Here is a 10,549-nt window from a genome sequence, read left to right on the forward strand (position 1 = left end):
AACATAACACAACAAATAGGTATCCCAAAGTACAGAGAGAACACTGACATTTTAAGCAGAATACATTGAGAGCAAATTCCATAATGCATTCTCCTACATTCGTTTTTGACTCAAACATCTTAGAAAGCTTTTTCATAACATTTTACCTTATCCGAGCTGAAAGGAGCCTTTCAAATCATCTACCCGAATCTTCTTACTTCACAGATAAACTCCCCAAGGTTTCTGTGCTCATAGCCAACCCTGAACTCAAGGTCACCTCTCCTGGTATCTGAATCCCATGGCAGTTTCCAGGCCTGATCCGGCAACCTCAGGGATTTCTGTCATTCTGGAATGCTTTTAGAAGCAATTTGAGAAAGAGAATGTGAATGCCAACTATCCAGGCGTATTCCTCACAGGGGAGACAGCACTACCACAAATTTATTATGCCTCTTCAAAGTGCAGTCTCAGTGGAATTTAACCACGGCTACCCATGGAGCCAATCTACCCTATGCTTCAGGTAAACCTTTTTAAAAGACAAGGAGAGAAGGGGACTAAATTAGTGACCACTTCAACTATAAAGGGACAAAATTGCCATGGTAATGTGGGGGAATTCAGAAAGTTCTTAGCTAACCTTAAAGAGGGAAATCTTTCAAATGTTTGGTTGATATGTTGCAAAAGAAATGCCACTTTTGAAGAAACTCAAATTAAATTTGACTTTAACTTCTTGCCAAAATTTTCTCCTTCCTGTCAACAACTTGTAAGGCATTTGGATGTTATCCAATCCAACTGTTTCTGAAATTTACATTTTAGAATCATTTGTATGTAAACAAAACAACACAATAGAAGGGGGGGGCAGCAACCAGCTACAGCACAGCAGTAGGACCATTGCCTGGAATCCATAAGGCCCTAGTTACTACAATCCCAGTATCTTAAAACACAAACAATTACTTCCTTTCTCTGAATATCTCTTTTCCTGCCCAAATATTGACTTATTAAATGCCTAACACCTAGATTCCAGTTTATATTTCACCTTTAGTTTTTAAAATTTGTTGTATTTCTTCCCTAAGCTTAGTCTTAAATTACCATCTTTTCACCTTGCCAAAAACCTACTGCAGTAGCACTTGCTTGTATATAGGTCCACATTGACTAGGGACCCTGTGAAGGCAGGGCCTGTCTTACTCACTGTGCTGGGCACTCTGTGGTGTATCCTATTGCTGCCTATCATTTTAGGTTGTTGTTGTTGTTTTTCTATTTATGACTCCAGGAAGTCACATTTTCCATACTTTGTAATCTCCATTCCTAATGGGTTCAGCTAATTGGGAGGTAGAGAGTTGGGAGGAGTTAGCACTTTCTTGTAGAGCAATGGGGTGGTGATGGTGATACCTCAAGTAGTGGAAGCTTTAATAATAGAAAGACCCTTGGAGGCCATGCTCTAAAACACCTATACCTGATCCTGATGCCCATCCCTAAGTGTGGTTCACAAGGAACCCAGCACTGTAGACTCTTGCTAATATGTCTAACCCTTGACTCCTCCAACTAGGGATGACTTCCTGCAGATTCTAATTTTTGAGTAATCTTACAAAGCCTGATACATGGACTAGGGACAACACATACTTTACTACTCCTTAGTAAAGAAGGAGTTAAGAAAAATTACAGCTATATAAAATAGAATAGTAATATGTATTAGCGCTTTTCTTGACCAAACCCCTGGAAAGGTAGAGGGGATACAGTCAGTGAGGCCAGGGGAAAGGCAACAGCATTAGCTGGCTGGCCATATTGTGTCTTCAGGAAGCACAGACACTTGAAAGGTACCATTTCTTCTGCTTTCCTCTTTTTATTCAATCTGCGTCCCTAACCCATGGGATAGTTTCACCTTCATTCAAGGATGGGTCTTCCCACTTTGGTTATACCTCTGTGGAGATGTCCTCACAGACAGAACCAGAGATTTTTCTCCTAGGTGATCTTAATCCTGTCAAGTTGACAGTCAAAATTAAGCACCACAAGTCTATCCCTTGTCAGCTGGACACATGCATATCACATGTCCAAATCAAACCATTCTACCTTTGGTCCTTGAAGTCTCATGTTCATCTCAATACATTTCGAAATGTTTCTAATATTTTAACAATTTTCCTGGCTTCCCCCAGACTTAGGCAGTCTCTGAACTGTCAGGCTTATAACATCAAAACACCAGTTATGTACTTCCAACAGACAATAGCACAGAGTAAACATTCCTGTTCCCAAAGGGAAGAATGGGGGCATGGCAAGGAAAGTCAGGCCAAAGCAAGACTCAACAGGGCAAACACCAAATCCTATCATTTTGAGTTTGGCATCTGAGGTTTGTGGAAGAATTACCTGGACTAACAGCCTTGCATGAATCCCCATCTCTGCTGTCTGAAGCTGTTGTAGCCTCTCTTTTAGACTTGCTTCATTGTATGTCTGCCCATTTACTTTATGGATGCACCTTGGTCCTGACATTTCCAATAGCCTAGAGTTTCTACTGTGACGTCTACAAGCTTTACCGTCACAGTTTCATGCAATGGTCTCTCAGGCCTCCCATTGCAGGACTTCAGACCTTGCCACATATTACCTTCTATCAGTGACTTTCTGAACTCTTGACACAAGCTTCCTGACCTCCAAGACTCTTGAATTTTTGCATACCTGCCAAACCAGCACCAAGTGGATGACTCTACCCCCTTCTGCTGCAATTCTGTGTGCCTTCAGCTGAACCTGAGAAAACACTTTCCTAGGTAGTTGTTTTTGAGAAGAAAACCTCTTTGGCATTGTTTGCAGTTCACTTTTTCTTCTATTAAGTGAATTTTCAGTTTTCACAAGTTAGAACCTTTGATGGGTAGGTAGACTCTGATCATCCAGGGACCTTTTCTATTGTCTTAGTGTAGAGTGAGAGATTCCTCTTTAATAGTGCTAGTCTGTTTAACAATCGTAGCTATTTTTCTCAGCACAAGCCTTGTCTGTAACTTAAACCTCACTTATGCTCTTTGTTACCAAACTGTTCATTTTCCACATCTTTCTGTTTCACTTGCTGCTTCTCATTTTATACCTGAATGGAATTAGTGAGCAGTAGTTATGCCATAGCCTGAGTTCTATCCTGTTTTTGGACTTCCTCCACCAAACAAACCACTGTTTTGAATTCTGCTTCATCCAATTTGACAGTATAAAGGCAGAATGCAGCCAGACTCTTAAAGACTTTTTACACGAATCAACTCTAGCCCAGTTCCCAGTAGAATCTTTGCTCACTTCTGAAATCTCTTGAACTGTACCTCCACTGACTGCCTCCATGTTGGCGTTCTGGTCTTCCAAACTTCTAGGAGAACAACCTATATACAATATTTTAGGGCTCTACATATAATACTTTAGGGCTTCTCTAGGCTTCAGTTTCAAACGCTACCACATTCCTCCCACAAATCAATTCCAAAAGCCTATGAACCACATGGTTAGTTTGATCACAGAAATGCCACCAATCCTGGTAACAATTTTCTTTGCCAAAATGTATGGCAGAAGCATTAAAGGAGAAATGGCTTATTTTGGTTCACAGTTTAAGGGTGCAGTCAGTCCATCATGGCAGGGAAATCACAGTGGCACCACCATGAGGTAGCTTGTTATATGCTGTCTAGTCAAAAATCAAAGATACATGAAAGCTCAATTTCTCCTTTTTATTCAGTTGGGCCACAGTCCATGGAATGGTATGTGCCATTCCCCTTCAGGGTGGGTCTTTCCGTGACAGTTAAACGTCTGTGGAGATGCTCTCACAGATGCATCTAGAAGTTTGTCTATGAGGAGATTTAACTCGGCCAGGTTGATAACCAGTTTGAATTATCACACAATATTTGCATTATTATAGCAATATTTAAATGGGGTATCTCAAGTAGAGAATTTAGGTTTTCTTAATTTAACCTGGCCTTTTAGTAGATCAGTTTTGCAAGTCTTTTGAGTTGCAAAAAGTCCATATCATTATGGTGATGTTTTCTCCAACAAATAGCATAAATACGATGAACTTCAATAAAATAATTTAGTTCAAAAACAAATCTGGAGTAACAGTATCTAAAACTGTAACAGGCATACTATAGAAACCTAGAAAGGTCAGATTTACTGTTTTGCTGTGTTACTCTAGTAGACATAATATCTATATTGTTTGTTCTGATATTTAAGGCTGAGTATGCTAAGCCTTTAACTTGGTCCAAACACATGGAGGTAACAAATATATTTATTATGATAACCATTAGTATATTTGAAAAAACTTAAGCTTCTTGTTTACCTTTTGTAATTGATGGTTGAACCCATTTATCAAACTGTCTCTGTGTTTTACTAACTGGATTAGACAATTACATATCATATTTACAAGCAATCTAGAATAACACTGTGAATACTGGGGATTGAACCAAGGGCCTCACACATACTAGGCAAGAGTTCTACTGCTGAGTCATCAGCCACAGTGCTTTCTTTTGATGTAAATGTTCTATCTGGTTTGTTCAACATGGAAGTCACGAGATACAGGCATGTCCCGCGCACGCTGTATTTTCTCGGCCGGCAAGAAATACACGCAGGACACTCGGATCCTTCTGCAGACAAGCTTTAATGCATCTTGAGAGTTGGAAAGAGCATAAGCTTACCAGAGCGGAGACTCTGAACCAAGAAAACCCATCCCTAATAAAGGCTGGCCAGCCGCCTGGGACGTGTTACCCTATGAATGGCTTCAGCTCCTCAGGCCAAATGAGCCACGGGATAGGCAGAGATCAAAGGAATGGAGATTACCCAGCGCCTGTGAAGTAATTTACATCTTGGTGTCTTTAGGCACCATTATTGTAATGGAGCATGCAGGAAACGGCCCCCTACATATCCCCCTTTTTTTATTAATTAATGAAAAGGCTTTATATTTTTACAAGCAAATAGGTCACCCATATGTTGAGGGATAGAGGTAGAGGTTGTACCTTCCCAAAATCAAACATTAAGACTGTGTACGAGAGTCGCCATCAGGCTGTTAGCTTGACCCGAAGCGCTCTTGACCTGTCCTCTGCCGTTTTTCTGGGAAAGGGAGGCTCGGGCAGGTAACCCTTATGCAGGTCAACGTACCTCTCAGAGAAGCCTACATACTAGGCAACTCTGTGCGATGCCTTTGCTCAGCATCCCTCATTGGGCTGCTCAAACCAGACACTCTACCCTGTGCAATGAGCCTAGGCTCCGGGTGTGCAAGAGCTGTCTGGCCGGCGGCCTATTGCTTAAGCATTGTTAGCCAAATATCAGTGGAAGCGCTTGGGCGATCTCTCTTTAGTTTTGAGCCTAGAGCTTACATACCAGCCAAAAGTAACACCAATCCGCAAACGGCTGCATCAAACAATTCCACCCCCACCCCTTTCTCACAGACCGGCCAGAAGTAACAGCAATCCGCAAACGGCTGCATCAAACAATCCCATCCCCACCCCTTTCTCTCCGGCAAGGACAGGAGTTAATCTGGATAACAATAGCGGCTCTCAACTCCCGGGGAGAGGGTGGAGTTTTGACTTTTGAAGGTCCGAAGGGGCTCTTCGGGTTGAGTCTTTCTGGGATCCACAGGGGATTCTCTTCATCCTGTGGAAAAACACAATATCGCTCCCCTGGATCTTATGAGAATAGGATCCGGGCCTCTCCAAAGATCAGTTAAGATATCTTTCCATTTTACCATTTCCTTTTGGCCTTTTAGGTTTTGAGGTGAGACGCTTGGCCCGAGCGTCAATGTTTATGAGGCTTTAAAGCCCCAGGCATTCCAGGCCTTTAAGAAGTGTTGAATAGCAGGCATGGCCTTTTCCCCTATCAAAGACTGGGAAAGCCATCTGTAATTTCCTCCGCTCCTCTGATGGTAAGAAGGAGTCGGTACCAAATAATGGGGGTGCTGATAGAAGTACACCCGCTGAATTAACAGGCGATGGCCTCATATTTGCTTTCACTTTTGGCAGCCGATATCTATCGGGGTGGTATCGTGCTGTCTCCTCCTCTAGCTCTGCTTCCTTGCTAGAGTCTAAAATCTCAGAGTCTGAGCTGCTCAGCTCCAAGGCCTCTAGTTTCGTTGTAGGGCAGAGGCTAGGTTTTGAGTCACCTAGATGAGCTGTTTCCTCTAAAACTTTATCTCTTGAGCCTTTAGAGTCATCAGAGCTATCAAGATTTAAAGCTTTAAACTTATTTACAGAATCATCTAACAAATTATTCACTCCCTTGTCATTAGACATCCCAGGAGGTCCTTTTTTCTTATTTGTTGTTGTTCTTAACAAATTATTCACTCCCTTGTCACTAGACATCCCGGGAGGTCCTTTTTCCTTATACACTCCCTTGTCAGTAGACATCCCGGGAGGTCCTTTTTTCTTATATTTTATTGTTAGGCGAGCCCCATCTCTCACCACATTCGGTTTCTGATATGTAATTCTGGACTTCTTTAAGATTGCTACAACAGTGAGAAAAGTCAAAATAGCTCCTAGTAAAAGCATAGAAGCCTCTATATTAACCTCCCACAATAGCAACATTCCCAAGCCAAAGTCCAGAAAAAACATACCTCTCCGAATTTACCACCCTGCAGTTCTGAATCCGCCCCGTTAGAGGGGTCTCCGCGGTGCCAGTGATGTTCACATGTTCCCGGGTTTCGGCACCATATGTCCCGCGCACGCTGTATTTTCTCGGCCGGCAAGAAATACACGCAGGACACTCGGATCCTTCTGCAGACAAGCTTTAATGCATCTTGAGAGTTGGAAAGAGCATAAGCTTACCAGAGCGGAGACTCTGAACCAAGAAAACCCATCCCTAATAAAGGCTGGCCAGCCGCCTGGGACGTGTTACCCTATGAATGGCTTCAGCTCCTCAGGCCAAAATGAGCCACGGGATAGGCAGAGATCAAAGGAATGGAGATTACCCAGCGCCTGTGAAGTAATTTACATCTTGGTGTCTTTAGGCACCATTATTGTAATGGAGCATGCAGGAAACGGCCCCCTACACAGGCACTGTTGAACCGAGATGGGGCTAGTGTGGCTGAGCAACTTTCTCGGCAAAGTGGCTAATAGCTACTGTATTGAACAGTAGGTAGAAATAAAGTGGCATCATACATACAGCCACCAAGACTGGCTTTTCCAACAACATGCAGTTTGTAAGTATGTAAGCTAGTCTCTAAGAAAAGCAAGCAGACCCCATGACTGTTTCTCCCTTTCCCATTTCTGTGAAGATGGCACCATCACTGTGCTTATGAAAGTAATGACCACTTTTACTTGTAGGAGATTAACTACAGCCACCCTCCCTCTTCTGTAACAGAAGTTTTCTACCTGAGACTTGGAGAATTGCTCCCTTACGGCACATCAGGCTGCTGGGCATGAAACTCACTGTGTGTGGATCTAAAGATCTAGGTGGTGGGTGGATTTGATTTCCCTGGACCTGCCTGAGGCCAAAACTGTTTCTGCATCATTATTCTAAGAAATGAAAACTTTCCATGAGGCTGTCTCAAGTTCTAAAACATAAATGCTTGTAGATACAAATTTTTCAAAGTCGTTATCTACTGAATGCTTTGTTTTGAAGAGTAGCTGTGTTTCCTTCTGCTTAAGTCAGTTCACTATAAAGACATCACAAATCTAAGCATGATATTTTCCAGCGCTATGCATTCCTACTGGGATAAGCTTTTTCTAGCCGAGAAGTGAAACTCAATGCTGTATTCTAAGATTTCACTGAGACAATACACGAGGTAAAAACAATCCTATCCATAACTATCCTTTTCTTCATAGTCCATTTCCCCAACTACACACTATGTTTAATAGATATATTTTCTTATTTATGTGTGTGTGTGTGTGTGTGTGTGTGTGTGTGTGTGTGTGTGTGTATGTGTGTGTAATTGTGTGTGCCATGCGTGTTCAGGTGCCCACAGAGGCCAGAAGAGGGCAATGGTTTCTCTAAAGTTGGAGTTAAAGACAGTTGTGATCCATCCTACATGGGAGGCTGACACCAAACTCAGGTCCTCTCAAGAGCAATATGTACTCTTATCCACTGAGCCATCCCTCCAGGCCCCACATTCTATATTTCATGTTGTTTTCTTCTCCCACCAAGCCCTCCTGAAACAGATAATATTTCCCCTACTGTGCATCCTAATCAGTCTCTTGCAAAATCGCCAAATTCACATTGTTCTGCTAATGGGGCTCTAAATGATTTCTCTTATTCAGTATACTTGAGTTTTAAGCATGTTTAAGGAGTTACATGCCTTGTCTTATGTTAAATAGGTTTAAAACAATTTGATTAACTTTAAGACTTATTTTCTTATTCTACAAATAGCACCTTAATTTTGTGCACCTACTGCTCTTACGTTTGAAATTAACCTTGAACTTGTGTCAGGCTTATTGTTCTGTATCAATGAAAACATCTCAGTCAAGTATGATCATGTAAGAAATCCAATTATCTATGAATGCTTTTTGTAATTCCTCATGAGGTTAAGTTAGAAACAAGACTATCCACGGAATGTCCTAGTACTTACCTTATAGAAATACCCAAGCCCCAATTTTGATCTTTTCATAGTGAAGTAAAGTTTTTTGCAGGACATAGTCTAGAAAGAAGATTTTTCACACTATACCTTGTTCATTGTGCAGACAATAGAAGAATGTGACCTCACTAATTTTTATACTTCTATCATCTATGGAAAGACAAGTATCAGATTTGGGTTCTTAACTGAAATAAATAAAATAAACAGGAACGGTACCTTAAATAATGGGTTTTAAGATTCTACATATTATAGTCAATGATCTCTAAAAGGTGAAAAATGAGGTGGTCATTATGATTTCCATAGCTTACTGCCTGTGCACAGCTGCCAGCCTCAGTAGAGGAGGAGAAACACAGACTGAGTTTTGTGCATTCTTTAAATTGAGGAAATGGGTCTATTTGTTTCAAAAGAGATAAGCAATCATAGTTGATGAGAGAGAGAGAGAGAGAGAGAGAGAGAGAGAGAGAGAGAGAGAGAGAGAGAGCAGAGAAGGTCACACAGAGAGATCCTTAGATACTTATGGAGGATTCTTTTGATATTCAGTAGAGTACTAATCAGGACAGGTATGTAAAGAAACAAAGGCTGGAAACAGCTACTAAAAGCTATTGTAGATGTTTGTCACAGGAATGGGAACAGTGCCATTCTTATCAGTCAGATTGGAATGATACATGAGTACCTAGGGCATTGTCTAGATCACTCAGGAATGCCGACCCTCAGTGGCAAGTAGTAATTAGCATTATATTAAAGATCACTCTAGGCTTACATAACAAAATCATAAAAGCAAGGCTTGAATACATCATGTTATTTCTAAGTAATAACTGCATCCCCCAAATGCAGCTCAAGATTTGTATGTATAAAAGTGTACGGCCACCAACAATGTAACATTCATACAATGTCTTCCATTAGTCAAAGAGTAAAGCTTTAGGTGTTTGGGAATGATAACTCATGAAGACAAAAATGATATCATAAAATAATAATACTATAATAATATACAAAATAAAGTGATTTGGAATCATAAGCCAGTGGATGCAATGGATGTTCATCAGTTTATACTGTTAAATAAATAAATAAATAAATGCAGGAGAACCCACAGATCTGCCATGAAGAAGACTTCCACATGATTTATACAGACTCTTCCCTCAAGTAGGAGGCCCATAATTTCTCATTTTTTAAGCCTGGACTCTATATAGTAACTTCTTGCCAAAGAAGGAATAAGAAAGTGAGAGAAAAAGGTAGAATTTCATAGTGGAGCCATCTGACAAACACTGCCCTCATAAACATACCAAAGTCAGCACCATCAACATTAAGTTACCATGTTGGTGAGTATCCTTGACATTGTATGATGGCTTGGCACCTGCTTCTGTGATCTTCTTCCACAAAGCAAAGAATCCCCATTTGATGGAGGAAAACAACAGACAATTCCCATCAGTTAAATGTGCTGAGTAGCTGACAGTACACATTAACTGTCAAAATGATCCAAAATAAGGACTTGGAGGAATTGTCCTAAATGAGAGGATCCTAAGAAGGCATAAACACTGAATATGATGTGGAAATCTGAATGGGTTTCTGGAACAGACAAAATATCTCCAGTAAAAAATGAAGGACACCTGGATAGGCACCATAGTGGCAAATGTACTAAAATGATTGAAGACAGTAATGGTAAACAAAACAGCACACCTATGAAAGGAGGGTCCACTGTCCTTGAAATTTTTTCAGTAAACATAAAACCTTTAGGATTAAGGGATTATTTAAAACAGAAACGTTTTCAGATGTTACTAAAGACAATGTTCACTGACTGACATGTAACATTTTTAAAGATTTATTTTTGCTGTCTTAACTGTATGCATGTGTGTGTATCAGGGTGCACCTATGTGAACATGAGTCTAGGTGACTTGAAGGTTGGAAGTGTTGGACCCTGGAGGCTGTGTTATGGGTGGGTGTAAGCTGTCTGATGTGGGCTCTGGGAACCAGACCTGGGTCCTCTGGACCAGTAGGAGGTACTCCTAACCACAGAATCACCTTTCCTGCTCAACATCTTTTATTACTACTGTATTTCTTAGAGAGTATCAGGTGTTACTG

The sequence above is a fragment of the Cricetulus griseus genome, chromosome 3 (genome assembly GCF_003668045.3).
Source record: "Cricetulus griseus strain 17A/GY chromosome 3, alternate assembly CriGri-PICRH-1.0, whole genome shotgun sequence".
NCBI lineage: Eukaryota > Metazoa > Chordata > Mammalia > Rodentia > Cricetidae > Cricetulus > Cricetulus griseus.